Here is a 17,501-nt window from a genome sequence, read left to right on the forward strand (position 1 = left end):
TAACAATTGGCTGGGATGACTGACTGAGAGAGTTGAAGTAAATTTCCTAGTTATTGGCTAAGAATACTGCTTGAAAACTGCAGGAGAGTTCCTGCAAGGAATGGTGGGAAGAGGGAGGACTTACTAATTCTACTTCCTCTAGCAGAAGGAGGATTGAGTTGCAGGTATTTTTGAAGACAGTCCCTCAGATAAAGATGATAATTGAGGCATAAAAGGAGACTGAAAGAACAGTCTGGAAGGGTTCTTTAGGAGAGAGGCTTATTAACCATAGTTTACCTCCTTCTTCCACCCCCAGTGGACTGGAGAGGTAGCTAAAAGAGCTGATTAAAGAACTAGGATAACAGCATCCCTAATGGATGTTGTTTCAGGACATTGGATGACACTAAAAATGACTGGAGGTGAAGGAAGGGTGAAGAAATATGCCTGTTAGTGATCCGAAAAGTTGCTTAGCATAAAGCAGCATGATGACATTAGTTGAAGACATCAGCTTTGTGGCATTGGAGGCATGATTTTTATCTGTGCATGTATAGGTCACATGTTTTCTGTGTGTGCATTCTCCCACATGTGGATATCCACATGTTCTTTATGTGTAGATATCCTACATAATTCCTATCAAAGTGTGCTCATCACATTGAATGTGTAAGTATTTGTGGGAGAACAAATTTAAGGTTTGGGGAAGAACATTCTGAATTTACTTTATTTGTAGTGCTGTTTAACTAAAAAGCTTTTGTTGGGAATCTCCATTAGACTAAGTGGTAAAGTTGGGAACTAAGTAAAGTAAAAAGTGAAATGCATTGGTAGGGAGGGGATTTAATAAAGTATTTAGGACCTGGGATAGCTACCTAGATAGTCAAAGCAAGAAGGCTCCACACAGTGAAGGTAAAGACCATTAAGTTCAGTGTAAGGATAAATTGCTATAGATTGATATATACAAAAGAAAGGAAGGCTGGAGCTGGACCTTGAAGGATATGTATAAATTGAATTAATGGGAGCTTTGGAGAGACAATTTCATGCTAGGGGAATACAAAGGTGTGGAAACAGGGCAGAGCATGACATGGGAGACTATAAGGAGTTTGGCCTCCTTACAGCAGAAGTTTGGGTTAGAGAGTAATGGGATACATGACCTGAAAGACAGATAGAGATGAGATTACGAAGTTTCAGAGATGACTGATTATAACTACAGACTACTGATGCCTACAGGTTGGGGGATGAGCATGGCCACATGATACCAGTTTAAAAAGGTGAAATTTAGCTAAAATTGAACCTAACACACTATAGGGACTATGTGATTCCTTTCACTCTGTTTCCCATCTCCCAATCTGGTTATCTCCCATGTAATTCTATTTTTACCTACTTTTTGGTCTTCCTGCATTTTCCTTATTTTTATTGCTTTCTCAGCAGTTTCCTGGCATACTATCTACAGGACTAGGCTGTGCCTCCTACATCTTCTGGGAACCTGTTCAGCTGCCTTACCAGGCTCAGGCCAAGACCTTCTCATGTCCTCTTGGTTGTTGATCCAGAGATGTACAAGCACTTACTCTGTGGTCAGCCTGTGGTGTAGGACAGGCCATGGCGTTCAATGAATGCCAGGTTGAGTAGTTTAGGTTTCCTAGGCCAGGGGTTCAACCTTGAACTTGCTTTTTTTTGACAACTTTGTTTCAACATAAGTGGTTTCTTTATAAATCCCTATGTATTTTATTTTGTGAATATTAAAATATTATTTGAATATATTATTATTTGAAGAAGGGGTCCAAAGGTTTTACTAGGCTTTGAAAGAGATCCATCATGCAAGTATCCCTGCTCTAGGTACTGAAGTGGGTTATTAGAGAAGGAAAAGACATAGTGAATACTTCTAAAAATTATAATCATTCCAGTATAAGTAATCTGACTCAATTGAACTACCTCCTAGGATTTTGAAAGAAATAGCAGTATAGTTACTGAGTCACAGTCAATGAGCTTTGAAAGATCATGAAAAAATGAGAAAGGTACCATGAGTTTAGAAAAAGGCAGATACCTCAATTTTCAGAAAAATAAAGATAATATTATCTGTAAGCTATAGACTAGCAAGTTTGATTGTTGAAAATATTCTAGAATGGATGATTAAAGAGATGGTTTGTGAACATCCAGGATAGGAAACAATGCTTACAAAGAGCTGGCATGGCCTCATTAAGAACAAGCCATGCTAGAGTAAGTTAATTTTCTTTTTTTTGATAGGATCACTTAAGTAGTAGATGTGGAAAATGCCGTGGATATAGTTTACCTGGACTTTAGCAAAGTTTTTGATGAAGTGTTTCATGTTATTCTTGTGGAGAAGATGGAAAGATGTGCTCTGGGTGATACTAACATTACATGGATTCCAAACTGGTGGGATGGCTTGACTCACAGTAATTCTTTTTCTCCTATTCTTTTACATATATATATATATATTATACATACATATATATATACACATACATATATACATACTTATAAAGATGTATGTATATATACATATACAATTTTTATTTATTATTTTCCCATTATTTTTCTAATTATATGTAAAGAAAAATTTCGGCATTCACTTTTATAAGATTTTGAGTTCCAAACTTTTTTCTCCCTCCCTTCTTTTCCCCTCCCCAAGATGGCAAGCAATCTGATATAGGTTATACATATAAAATCATATTAAACATATTTCCACATTAATCATGTTGTCAAAGAAGAATCAGAACAAAAGAGGAAAATCAAGAGAAAGAAAAATAACAAAAAAGGTTAAAATAGTATGCTTCACTCTGTATTCAGACTTCATAGTTCTTTCTCTGGATGTGGATAGTATTTTCCATCATGAGTCTTTTGGAATTGTCTTAGAGCATTGTATTGTGGAGAAGAGCCAAGTTTATAAAAGTTGGTTATTGCACAATGTTGCTGCTACGGTGTACAGTGGTCTCCTGGTTCTTCTTGCTTCACTCAGCATAAATTCATGTAAGTCTTTCCAAGTTTTCGGAAATCTGCTTGCTCATCATTTCTTCTAGCACGATAGTATTCCATTACATTCATATACCACAACTTGTTCAGCCATTCCCCAGTTGATGGGCATCCCCTCAATTTCTAATTCTTTGCCACCACAAAAGAACTGCTATAAATATTATTGGATATGTGGATCCTCAAAGAGTGATTCTTGTCACAATGGCAGGAGGCCTCCAGTGAAATAAACCAAAGATTGGTGCTTTGCCTGATTATTTTTATTAATGACTTGCATGAAGGGATAGATGATATGCTTATCATATTGAAGATCACACATAGCTGGGAGGGATGGCTACCATACTGAATAATAAGATCTGGATCCAGAAAAATATTATCTGGCCAGGTTCTTGGGTCCAATCTAATAAGATGAAATTCAATAAACTAAGTGTCATCTTACATTTGAATTTTTAAAAAATTGCCCTCAAAAATAAAAGATGGGAGAGACATAGTTCCATAACAATTGTTCTGAAAATGACCTGGAGGTATTAGTGAACTACAAGCTCAATACGAGTCAGCGGTATGATATTGCCCTTAAGAAAGCTAATAGAATCTTGAAGTGTATCAAGAGGGCAAGAGTAGGGAGGTGATAGGATCCAAGTACTCCAGTCTCATCAACAATACTGTGTTCAGTTCTGGGAGCCACAGTTTAAAGACATCGATAAGCTAAAGGATGTCCAGAGGAGGGCAACCAAGGTGGACCTTGGGTTCATGATATATGAAATTTGGTTGAAAAATCGAGGGATGTTTAGTCTGGAGAAAAAAGACTCAGGTGGGACATGATAATATTTGAAGGCTGCCATGTGGATGAGGTATTAGCTTTAGGCAACTGAAACAGGATCAGTGGGTAGAAGTTGCTAAGAAGAAAACTGAAGTCTATGTCAGTAAAAACTTCCCAATAATTACAGAAGTGGAATGAGCTGCCTTTAAAGGGGGTGGATTGTCTCTCTTGGAAGGTCTTCAAGTAGGGGCCAGATGACCTTTGTTGGGTATGTTATAGACAGGGTTTCTTCTATAGTATATAGGTTGGAGCAGATGACTCCTAAGGTCTCTTTCAACTATCAAATTGTGTCATTCTGTAGTTGTGCTACTCAAAATGAACTGGATGGACCAAGGACCCAGAAAGAAACTAGCAGTATATTACATTCATCCATGACTTGACAAACGGATCTAGACTAGGTTTGCATAAGTGATAATAGAAAGAAAGAAATACCAATAAGAAATATTTCAAAGAAAAGAAAGGATTTTGCTATTGATGGGATAAAGGGAGTATTTAGGTTTTTTAATGTTTCATTAATGGGGTGTTTTTTTAACATTATGATCATTTCCCAATTTTGCAAGTTTTACTTCACTCCTTGTCAATTCTCACAAGTTTTTCCATGTTTCTCTGAATTCTACATTTTTATAATTTCTTGGGGTATAATAGCATTTCATTACTTTTTATATCACTTAACCCCAATTGCCTCATCCTGAATCATCTCCAGTCATTCTGATGAATATCTGATCACTGGATCCAGATGGCTCTGGAGGAGAAGTGAGCCTGGTGATCTGCATAGCCCTCCTTCACTCAAAACAAAGTCAAGTGCAAGTCATGTCATCATTTCTCTAATGGCATGGTCTTTTTTGGCAATGAAGGATGAACACAACATCACTGAGTCAAAGGGTGTGTAATGTAGTATAGTGGCTTAAAAAAACATAATTGCAAATGTTTGGGCCAATTCACAATGCATTGGTGTACCTATCTTCACCTAGCCCCATCCAGCATTAAATATCTCTGTCTTCTTATAATCTTTGTAAGTCTGATAGGTGTCAGTGAGGTAAAACATCAGGGATATTTTAATTTGCATTTTTATCAAAAATAATTTGGAGTATTCTTTCAAATTGTCATTTATAGCTTACATTTCTTCTTTCAAAAACTTCCTGTTTCTTACAAGGGCAAGAAGCAGGGAAAACACATGCTTATAATAATAAAATTATAACAATTATTTTAAAAGCATATACAATGAGACAAGAACTCCTGTCTGTTCATATTTTTGACCATTGTTTTATTGGAGAGTGGTCCTTGTACTTATCTATTTGTACCATTTCAATACAGAGAAGTCACATATGAGTTCAGATTTTGAGCTGGGTTGACTTGAAGTATCATAATTCCATTAATGAAGACAAGGAAATATGAAAGCATCTCATTGAAAGGAAGATGATTTCAGGCTTTAGATATGTTTGAGATGATGGTAAGTACAAATGTCTCGTGGGTAAGTAGAGATACAAAATTAAAGTTTCAGTGACATGTCAGGGCTGGAAGAAAAGATTTGGGATCTGTCAGTATAATAGCAATAACTTAAGCCAAAAGAAGAGATGAGTTCTCCAAATGAGAGAGATACTATTTTCCTGGATGCGTTTCCAAGACATGATGGAGAGCCTGCCAATCCTCATCAAACCCACTTCTACTGATTGGCAAGGAAACCTCGGTAGTCAGAAAGATACTGGAATATATATTTAACATTTTTCAAATTGTGGTAGGGTACACAGGTGGTATTTTCATCTCCACTTCCAGTTGAAGGTTGTAACTTAAGAAGAGAAAGGGAAATAGGAGAAATGAACAGCTCATCATGTAGTGTTGAAAAATAGGATTTGGTTTTCTGGACTATAGCTTAAAATACCAGAACCATGAGATATTCACAGGAGATGAAGGACATCCCATAAAGACCAGGGAGAATGTATTTGGAAGAATGGACAACTGGACCAAATAGACTTTAAACTAGAATTTGATCTGGGGAAGGAGAAGGGCATAAAAAAGATATATATTGGGATAAAATGGTAAAACCAGGTACTATTAAGGACAACAAATGTGACATAGAAAATGGAGAAGAGTCTAATAATTTTAGAAAAAAAATAATAGAACAAGGTCAAAAACAATACTTACAATCTCGTGTCTCTCTAGACATGAAAAAATAAGCCAAGTAAACTTGAAATTTTAACTCAGTCATTAAATCAGCAAGTATTTATTAAACAGTACTAGGTGTCAGGCACTGTCCTTGGGACTCCGGATACAACAAAAATGGAACATTCTGTTCCTTCAAGAAGTTTACATCCTATTGGGACAAACAATATATGAGTATGTATACATGTATGTATGCCCACATATATGTGTGTATGTATATGTAATACATATATATTCATATCACCTATATATTATATATATAGTACATATATGTGTATTATATGTCTATTTTGCATATACACACAAAGCAAAGACAAGCTCATTTTTAAGGAAGGAGAGACACTGGCAGCTGGAGGGATCAGGAAAGGTCTCATGTAGTGATATAATATAATCTCATAGGTGCCACTAATATTTGTTGGGTTGAGATGTAATATGGTACAATGGAATGGATTTGGAGGCTGAGGGCCTAGTTTAGAATTGTAGCTTTGCTACCTGTATGACCTGTAAAAGATCATTTAATTTTTCTGTGCCTCAGTTTCCTCACCTATAAAATGTGGGGGTTGAAGAAGATGGTTTCCAAAGTCCTTTCCAGTTCAGAATTCATGATTCTACAAATGCAGCAACAAAATAGTACCTCTTGTTCCAAAGAAATGTATAATAGGATCAGGAGGGAGAGGAATATTATATTGGCAAGTGTTATTTTTTGGTTTTGGTTTTCTAAATACATTGATCTCACTGTCCCTCTCCATGCAGCCCTTCCTTGGAAGAAAGGACAAAAAGGTATATGGGGGGGGAGGGGGGATGGAGAGGTAGTGGGGGGGGAAGGAAGTAGTTCATTAAAACTAACCAACATACCAAACAAGACTAATGAAAACCAATGGGAATAAATGTAAAGTTTTACACCTGAGTACCAAAAATCAACTTCACAAATACAAGATGGGGGAGACCAAGTTCAGTAGCAGTATGTCTGAAAATGATCTGGGGGTTTTAGTGGACTGCAAGGTCAATATGAGTCAACAGCGTGATACAACATTCTATATGCATAATTCCATACCTCTGCAAGGAAAGGAGAAATGTGTATTTTCTCCTCTCTTCTTTGGGGTCAAGTTTCATGCTGACAATTCAGGGATTTTTTTTGTGGTGGTAGTATTTCCATTTCCATTGTTTTAGTCATTGCGTATGGTTTTTTTTTTCTGGTTCTGTTTACTCTTGGGCCATTTAAGTTCTCCCATGTTTCACAGTAGTATTCCTACTTGTAGGTTCTTATGGCATAATAATATTCTTTTACATTTATTTGCCACAATTTGTTTACCTGACCTAAATGCTCGCTGAAAATCCTTCTACACTACGGTTAAAGAAATCTTTTATTAATTGTTGAATGACCTCTGAGCAGCTCACTGCATTCCAGTACTGAACCTAAAAGAAAAGAGAACCAGTCCGAGTCAGCTCTGGCCATTACAAGAGGTTAGAGCAAACAGCATTAGGGGGTAATTACCTGAATATTTGCAAGGAGCTAGTAAGCACATTCAAACCTCCATACCTCAGGCAGCTGAAAGATCGTCCAGATGGGAACATTGGAGAATTACAAATTGGGGATAGTAGTACCTACCTTGGAGGGTGGTCTTGAGAATCAAGTGAGACGACATCTGTGCAAAGCTCTTGGTGCAGTACCTGGCACATAGTAGGCAACTATAGAAATGCTTATTTTCTTTCCCATCTCCTTTCTTTTTCCTCCTTCATCTTAGATAGAAATAGTCTTCCCATATTACTTCAACCTAGGTCCATGTCCCCCAGGTGAATTATTCTAACTATTTATTCCTTATATTGTCTCACTGCGTGTTGGAGCTCCTGCTCCCCTGCCAGCAGGCCCCTCTCTATTCTTAAACTTTTCAGTCACATGCCCTCTACCTCCTTGCTCTAAATGAAGCCTGGCTCTTCCTTGCAGACCCTCTCCCCTGGGGGGCCAGTTCTCCCACTTCCCTCCACTACCAGGGCTAGGAACAGGAGAGAGAATAGTTCTTGCTCTCCAATCATTCCTGTACCACTATTCCCCAGCCACCTCTCCGTTGTTCAGCCCATGCCATCCTCATCCTCATCCTTGCTGTCATGTAGACATGCCCAGATCACTCTCAACTTTTCAATGACTTTAGTGACTGGTTCACTGTCTTCCTCTTCACCTTGGTCTCTCCTTCTATCATCTTCAAGCATTTCAGTATTTATACTAACAACTTCTCTAACAGCTCAACTGTCCAATCCTCAACCTTCTTAAAAGCAGAAGGCGTTAATGGATAGGACTCCCTAAGCCTTATTAGCATGATGCTAAGTAAAAGAGTTATAACAGGGTTTCCTGAAAAACTAAACTATTCTTTATTTTCTTTTTCCTCTTTTTTTTCTTTCACAGATCAGGTTAATGTACTCCTGCATTTGAGCCTTCCCTAAGCCAGACAGGAAAGGAAATGGACATTAATTTAATAGGTTATTAAAGATAAGATGTGATATTAATTCATATCTGCCTATGTAGGACGTTGGGGTAAACAGAGATTACCCCAAATCCCCTTCTATTGAGATCTCTACATCCGCAAATTATAGTTTTTTTCAAATCAAGCTATTTCTTTTCAAGGTTGAATTCAATTATTTGCCAAATGGTCTTGGGGTTGGGCAAGGTAAGAAAGAACAATCTGATAAAAGATTTAACCTTATTTTGCATATTTTTTCCCCTTTGAAGCTAAAAGGCATTGTAACATCTGATTCTAAATTCATTCTTTTATTCATTGTGTAGAAAAGCTTGCTGTTACTTAGGTTCAAGTAACATGAATGTTCAAAGTGTATACTGGTCCCTGAACCCATAATGATTTATTTTTACTTCTTACAAATTCATAGCATTTGTTATCTGTATCTCTTGTTTTGTTTTTTGGTCTTGATTTGTGATTTCACCAGAGATAATAATTCCCCATGCCGAAACTCCCTCCATTCATACATGTTAGCAACTTAGATCTAATTTATAGTCTTAGTGAGTTGCCTGAGTCATGATATATTGGAGCCACCTCAATCTGGCTTGTGAAAGCTGGTTGTTAAATTTTTATTGTTACCATTTATGCCCCAGGAATAGGCAAATGCCATAGATCAGGGCTTGAATTATTGTTTTTTCTGGCTGTCTAGATTTAAGAAAGTGATGGATAAAATATTAATATTGAAGATTAAACCTAAAAGTTTGTTGTGTGGTTTTTAATCCAGGGAGTCAGTTGTAAACATTTACCTACATAGTGCTTCCTGAGATACTAAGGGTGTCTGTGGACACAGAGCCAGTATGTATTAGTGGCAGGGATTGAATCAAGGCCTTTCTAAAGCCAAAGTCAGCCCTATATCCACTTTACTAAACTAACTTCCTGGATTTGGAATCAAAGGACATGGATTTAAATACTGACTTTACCACTAACAACTTGTGTAACCATGGACAAATCATTTCCTGTTCCTTTCATTTTCCTCATCTGCAAAAGAAAGGGATTGAATTGGATGAACAGTAAGGTCCCTACTAATATTAAGTGTATGATCCTATGCATTTTAATTGATACTTATCCTATGCTACCTTGTGCCATTTCCTGTATTATTGGATTACACTATTGTTTAACAATCTATGTGTATAGGGAAGTCTCCTGTACCAATGTACAGCTCTGGCCCTCCTTAAGCCTCCTTAAACCCCCCCAAAACCACCCTTAGTGAGTCAAGAGATTCCCTGGTGAACAATTTTATAACTTTGCTGGGTTTGGTTCTGAGACCAACAATGTCCCAGAATGAAGCCAGGCATACGTGAAACTCTGTGTTTTAACAGGTTCACAAAAAGGGTAGCAGGTTTGGCAGTGTGGAGGTAGGAAGATAATGATAATAATAAACATTTGTGTAATGCTTGCTTTTCAACAAAGTACTTTACATATGTCATTTCATCCTCATATCAGTTCTGTGAGGTATTACAATTATTCTTATGCCCATTTTACAGATTAAAAAAGTGAGACATTTTCCTAGAGGTCACTTAGGAGGGGGCTGATATTTTTGGGGATAATAGTCAAAGTCAAGAAGATAAGGAAGGAGAGAGGAAAAGAACCTGGGAAATGAAGTTGATGTGAGATTGAGGTAAGCTTCTTGAAGGAGTGGATGGATGTGTGGTCATCATAACCATCATGATATCATCATTGCCATTCTGTCCACCCCTCACCCTCGTTAGGATTACACTTAACTTTGTAGGTAAGTGATTCTTGGTTGCAAGCCTGTTTTGACTTTTGGAATCTTGTTTTCCTAAATCTTTTATTTTGAGTAGAACTTATCAGGTCTTATGTAATCCTGTCTATAGTTCTTTTGTGCTTACCTGAACTTCTCTTTGTATAGAGAGGAGATATTTTTTCTTCGAAATGGAAGTTGGGACTTTGGCGGTGATATTCCTGGAATTTCTCCCTTTAGGGGTTTCTTTCAGAAAGAGATCTGTGGATCTTATCCTTACTTTTTTCTCTAGTTCTAATAGATCTGGTCAGTTTTCATTTATGAGTTCCTGAAATGTAGGGGCATAGTGACCAGGCTTCATTTTTTATCATGTTTTTCAGGAGTCCAGTGATTCTTAAATCATTTCTCCTTTTCCTGATCAGTTGTTTTTGATATTAGATATCTTGCGTTTTTCTTTATTTTTCAGACTTTTCATTTTTTTCTAACATTTCTTGTTGTTTCATAGAATCATTGATTTCTGTTTGATATCTCTAGTTTTCAGGGAGTCTGTTACTTAGATAAAGTTTACCATTTTTTCCCCTAACACATTTGCCTTTGAATCCTTTCCACAAGTGCTTTTATTTCATTCTTAATCTCTTGCTTCACTTATTATAGGAATTCATATAATTCTTGTGGAAAAATTTATTTTTTTTTTACATTGAATCTCTATTAGCATTTTTATATAGTTCCTCTTTCTTTTATGGAATCTCTAAATTTGCAGTAGAGTTTTATGCTGCTTATTATTTTCTTTGATTTACTCTTGTCTCTAGCTTTAGTTCCTGAATTGGAGACTTCATGCCAAAACTAACCTCAGGCCCCTGCTGGGTTTTGGTCTGGTTGGTCCTGTCTGGTCACACACATCCTGAGTCCCATCATTTCCTTTCCTGACCTCCACCTACCCAGGTTCAGATTCCTGGACCTTTGCAGTTCACAATATTGGCTCTTCAGGGTTCTCTTGGATGTCCCAGGATAGAGCATTATGGACTTCATAGCCCTTGGACCTCAGATGCCCAGGTCTTAACTGTGGCACTGTGTTGCCTGGCACCAAACGGGTTGGTGGCCTGACTGTGCTTCATTGTGCTTCCAAGGTCCTTGTCTCTGTGGCTATTTCAGGGGATCTCTCTGGTCTTGTTGCCTTTGGACTCAGTGACTTACAGGTTATACTTGTCCTGTCTCTGGTAGTGATAGTGCCTGCTTTCCTGGAGAAAGCCCCTTTCCTATTTCCTGTGGGCTTCTGGAAAACTTTTTGTGTAGTTCTTGGTTAGAACAAGTCACTTTCAAATTGGATTTATTGGTCATTATTCAGTTTGGTGTGAACTTGAGGGATTTCTGTTGGAATCAATTTGTGGGAGTTGGGCAGGATGCTTCCTGTTCAAGTCAGTCATCTTGTTCAGAAGTCCATCTTTACCTGTTCTAACCTTCTATGATTTATCATGCTATTATGGCATTACAACAAACTATAAAATCTCAGAGTTGGGGGGGGGGAGGCCGAGCCAAGATAGTGGAGCAGAAAGACACACAAACACTAGCTCTTCCCCCACAACCCATGAAATACCTGTAAAGAAAGACTTTCAAAAAATTCTAGAGCAACAGAAGTCACAGAACAATGGAGTGGAAGTGATTTCCAGCCCATGGTGCCCTGAAAGGCCAACGGGAAATGCCTTTCACACCAGACGCCGGAGCCCAGCTCAGCCTTGGTCATGGGGCACAGCACCGGGAGGAGGATGCAAACAGGCCTCAGGGGCAGAATCCCCAGCCACAGTAGCAGTGGTTCCCAGATCTTTCAACCCACAGGCGCCAAAAGTCAGTAAGAGGGTTTTTTCAGCTGACTAAGAAGGGAGAAGGGCCTTCCCATAGCTCCAGCAACAGGTGGCAGCGGCAGAGGCCACATTGGGAGGGCAGCAGCAGCTCCCACAGCAGCCCACATCCATTGTTGGATCATAAAACCCATGGGGGCACTGAGCAGCTGATTCTTACCTCAGCCCTGTGTAGAGGCCCTGCCCCCACCTCATGCTCCTGGGGGATTTGTGCAGCTGATCTTTATCTCACACTGAATGGCAGCCCTGCCCCTGCAGCTTATCTGAATCTCAGCCCCTAGTGATGGCTTGGTGGAACTGGAGGTCAGGTGGCTGCAGAGAGGAAACTCTACTACTCAGATTCGAGGCACAAAAATTTCTGGTTGCTCCCAGAACAGTGTACCACCTTGGAGGAACTGAGATCTTTCAGATACCAAGAGTATACCGTACTCTTGACAAAGGACCCAAAAGTCAAGTAACTGGTTGGGAAAATGCCCAAAAAAGGGAAAAAGAATAAGACTATAGAAGGTTACTTTCTTGGTGAACAGATATCTTCTCCCATCCTTTTGAATGAGGAAGAACAATGCTTACCATCAGGGAAAGACATAAAAATCAAGGCTTCCGTATCCCCAACATCCAAAATAAATATTCAATGGTCTCAGGCCATGGAAGAACTCAAAAAGGATTTTGAAAATCAAGTAAGAGAGGTGGAGGAAAAATTGGGAAGAGAAATGAGAGAGATGCAAAAAAATCATGAAAAGCGAGTCAACAGCTTGCTAAAGGAGGCCCCAAAAAATGCTGAAGAAATTAACACCTTTAAAAATAGACCAACTCAAATGGCAAAAGAGGCTCAAAAAGACAGTAAGAAGAATGCTTTAAAGAGCAGAATTAACCAAATGAAAAGGAGGTTCAAAAGCTCACTGAAGAAAATAGTTCTTTAAAAATTAGAATGGAACAAATGGATGCTACTGACTTTATGAGAAACCAAGAAATTACAAAACAAAACCAGAAGAATAAAAATATAGAAGATAATGTGAAACATATCATTAGAAAAACAACTCACCTGAAAAATAGATCCAGGAGAGATAAATTTAAAAATTTTGGGGCTACCTGAAAGCCATGACCAAAAAGGAGCCTAGACATCATCTTTCATGAAATTATCAAGGAAAACTGCCTTGATATTCTAGAACAAGAGGCCAAAATAAATATTGAAAGAATTCACCTATCACCTCTAGAAAGAGATACTCCTAGAGTATCTAGAGTATCTTAGAGTATTTCTCTAAAGAGAAATAGAAACTCCTAGGAACATTGTAGCCAAATTCCAGAGATCCCAGGTCAAGGAGAAAATATTGCAAGCAGCTAGAAAGAAACAATTTGAGTATTGTGGAAATACAATCAGGATAGCACAAGATCTAGCAGCTTCTACATTAAGGGATCAAAGGGCTTGGAATATGATATTCCAAAAGTCAAAGGAACTAGGACTAAAACCAAGAATCACCTACCCAGCAAAACTGAGTATAATACTTCGGGGGAAAAATGGGTTTTCAATGAAATAGAAGACTTTCAAACATTCTTGATGAAAAGACCAGAGCTGAAAAGAAAATTTGACTTTCAAACACAAGAATCAAGAGAAGCATGAAAAAGTAAACAGGAAAGAGAAATTATAAGAGACTTGCTAAAGTTGAACTGTTTATATTCCTACATGGAAAGACAATATTTGTAACTCTTGAAACTTTTTTAGGTATCTGGGTAGTTGGTGGGATTACACACACACACACACACACACACACACACACACACACACACACAGAACAGGGTGAGTTGAATAAGATGGGATCATATCTAAAAAAATGAAATAAAGGGGTGAAAGAGGAATATATTGGGAGGAGAAAGGGAGAAATGGAATGGGGCAAATTATTTCTCATAAAAGAGGCAAGAGAAAGACTTTCCCACGGAGGGAAAAATGGGGGAGGTGAGAGAGAAAACATGAATCTTACTCTCATCACATTTGACTCAAGGAAGGAATAAAATGCACACTCATTTTTGTTTGAAAACCTGTCTTACAATACAGGAAAGTAGGGGAGAAAGGATAAGCAGGTTGAGGGGGATGTTGGAAGGGAGGGCAATGGGAGGAGGGAGCAATTAGAAGTCAACATTCTTGGGGAGGGGCAAGGTCAAAAGAGAGAATAGAAGAAATGGGGAGCAGGATAGGATGGAGGGAAATATAGTTAGTCTTACACAACATGACTCATATGCAAGTCATTTGCAAAACTACATTATTATGAACTATATTGAATTGCTTGCTTTCCCAGTGGGGATGGGTGGGGAGGGAGGAAGGAAGAGAAGTTGGAACGTAAAGTTTTAGGAACAATTGTTGAGTATTTTTCTTGCATACAACTAAGAAATAAGAAATACAGGTAATGGGGTATAGAAATTTATCTTGCCATACAGGACAGAAGAGAAGATGGGGATAAGGGAAGGGAGGGATGTTAGAAGGGAGGGCAGATTGGTGATAGGGGTAATTAGAATGCTCAGCGTTTTGGGGTGGGGGGAGAAAATTTGAAGCTCAAAATTTTGTGGAAATGAATGTTGAAAACTTAAAACAAGTAAATAAATTTAAAAAAAGAAATAAAATCTCAGAGTTGGAAGGGATCCCCAGGGTGATCTAGTCTAATCCATACCTGAACAGGAACATCTTCCTGTTAATCAGCATCTGATCCAAGACTTCTAGTAAAGGGGAACCCATTATCACCTGAGGTAATCTATTCCCATTTTGGAAAGCTCTAATTGTTAGGACATAAAAATTAAATCTGATCCTCAGTGAATTCTATTGTTCCTCATTCTGCCTTATGCTAGCTTTGAAGATAACTATCATTCCCCTTCTTCAATCTTCTCCAAATTAAACACCCCCAGCTCCTTCAAATGATCCTGATAATCACAATTTCCTAAACCCCTCAGCATCTAGGTTGGCAATATCATCATCAGATATTTGGTTTATTTTTGTTTTTGTTTTGTTTTGTTTTTTTAATTTATTTTTAATTTCGACATCTCTCCCCTCCCCTCACCCCATAACACCTTGCATTCTGATTACCCCTTCCCTCAATATACCCTCCCTTCTATTATACCCCACCCTTCCCTTATCCCCATCTTCTCTCTTTTTTTGTAGGGGAAGATAAATTTCTATACCCCATTATCTGTATTTCTTATTTCCCAGTTGTATGCATTAATAATTCCCAATATTCATTTCTAATAATTTGAATTCCAACTTCTCTCCCTCCCTCTGTCCCTACCCATCCCCACTGAGAAGGCAAGCAATTCAATACAGGCTATATATATATGTGTGTCGTTTTGCAAAAGACTTCCATAATAGTCATGTTGTGTAAGACTAACTGTATTGCTCTCCATCCTACCCTGTCCCCTCCTTTTTTTCTATTCTCTCATTTGACCTTGTCCCTTCCCAAAAGTGGTTACTTCTAGTTACTCCCTTGTCGCATTTGCCCTCCCTTCTATCACCCCCCTCACCCCACTTGTCCCCTTCTCCCCTACTTTCCTATAGTATAAGATAGATTTTCATACCAAACTTAGTGAATATGTTATTCCCTCCTCAAGCCAAATGTGATGAGAGTAAGTTTCACTTTCCCCCTCTCACCTCCTCCCTTTTATCCTCCATTGAAGAAGATTTTTCTTTTCTCTTTTATGAGTGATAGCCTGCCCCATTCCATTTCTCCCTTTCTCCTCCCAATATTTTCTTCTCTTACCCCTTAATTTTATTTTATTTTATGAATATCATCTCTTCTGATTCAACTCAACCTGTTCTCTCTGTCTCTATGTGTGTGTGTGTGTGTGTATGTGTGTGTGCATAATCCCTCCACCTACCCTAAATACTGAGAAAAGTCTCAAGAGTTACAAATATTATCTTTCCTTGTAGGAATGTAAACAGTTCAGCTTTAGAAAGTCCTTTATGATTTCTCTTTCCTGTTTACTTTTTCATGCTTCTCTTGATTCTTGTGTTTGAAAGTCAAATTTTCTATTCAGTTCTGGTCTTTTCATCATGAATGCTTGAAAGTCCTCTATATCATTGAATGACCATTTATTCCCTTGAAGTATTATACTCAGTTTTGCTGGGTAGGTGATTCTTGGAGGCTTTGGGTGGAGGCGGGGCCACCACTGAGGGCTGATGTTCAGATCAGCTGCTCAATTTCCCCTGAGGCTTTAAGCTGAGTTGCCTGGACAATAGGCCCAAGCTGCTTTTACAGCCACCTTAGCTGCCTGCAGCCCACTGCTGCTGCTGCCGCCACCTCTGCTGCCATCTGGGGCCATTGCTGGGGGACCCTGCTCCCCTCTTGCCCAGCTGGGAAAGCCCTGTCACACTGACCTTTGGAGCTTTCTTTGTTGCTTGTGGGTTGAGGGATCTGGGACCCTCCCTGCTGGGAATTCTGCCCTGGAGGTCTAGTCAGGTCCTGTTCCTCCCAGTGCCACGCAACCAGGGCTAGGCTCCGCTCTGCTCAGCATCCCGTGAGATAGACCTTTCCTATCAGCCTTCCAGGTTACCTTTGGCTGGAAACCTCTTTCACTCTGTTGTTCTGTGGCTTCTGCTGTTCTAGATTTGGTTGAGAGTCATTTTTTACAGGTATTTTGTAGGCTGTGGGGCAAGTGCTAAAGTATATGTGTATTTTTACTCTACCATCTTGGTTCCACCCTTCCATCAGATATTTGTTAATCATATTTGTAATTGCCTTCTTTCAACTGCTTTGAACTAGTTGCTAAAAGCAATTTGGATGAATCTCATCTCAATTCTCCAGGGGTTTGCAGTCCCAAATAGTAAACTCTAATGGAAATGGGGGGCAACTAGTGGCACAGTGGATAGAGTGCTGGGACTGAAATCAAGAAGACATCTTCTTGAGTTTAAATCTGGTTTCAGACACTTCCTAGCTTTCTGACCCTGGGTAAGTCACCATTTCCCTCAGTTTCGTCATCTGTGAAATGAGCTGGAAAAGGAAACGGCAAACCTATTCCAGTACCTTTGCCAACAAAAGTTGGAGTCTTAAAGAGTCAGACACAACTGAAAGAACTGAACAACAACAACAGTGGGAATGGAAATAAAGATGATGATGATGCACACATCAGAATTAGAAACAATAAGAATATAAATAGAGCATGCAGGTCTGAGCTAGATGATCTTTAAACTCCATGGGCAGTTTTATATTTTAAGTATTTCTATTATACACATGCCAAGATCAAATTCAATGTGAGACATACTATACAGGAATAATTCTTGGAGTCCATATCCAAATAAGATAGACCTAGGGAAAATCATCCCTTCACAGGGTTCCTTAGGTAACTCCAGAAATGCTTGTCCTTTAAAACATCCCTCAAATTCTTGGCACAGTTTATTGATTTGTTAGTGCTGGCATCAGACCCTAGATCTCCAGGGGAAATTTTGGGCAATGTCATTATGAATAACAACATCCCATTTCCCAGCCAACAAGCAGATATCCTGCTCCTTGTTCAAAGCC

The 17,501-nt window shown here is 38.7% G+C and overlaps 1 long non-coding RNA gene across 1 annotated transcript in view; it reads left to right on the forward strand.

The window, feature by feature from the left end:
- The first annotated feature begins 9,940 nt into the window (after positions 1-9,940).
- The window catches only part of LOC140509559 (uncharacterized), a 29,687-nt gene continuing 22,126 nt past the window's right edge, over positions 9,941-17,501 (forward strand). Inside the window, exon 1 of the long non-coding RNA XR_011968818.1 lies at positions 9,941-10,066. This is a non-coding gene — a long non-coding RNA (uncharacterized lncRNA). The remainder of the gene's footprint in view (positions 10,067-17,501) is intronic.

This window comes from Notamacropus eugenii, chromosome 6 (assembly GCF_028372415.1).
Source record: "Notamacropus eugenii isolate mMacEug1 chromosome 6, mMacEug1.pri_v2, whole genome shotgun sequence".
NCBI lineage: Eukaryota > Metazoa > Chordata > Mammalia > Diprotodontia > Macropodidae > Notamacropus > Notamacropus eugenii.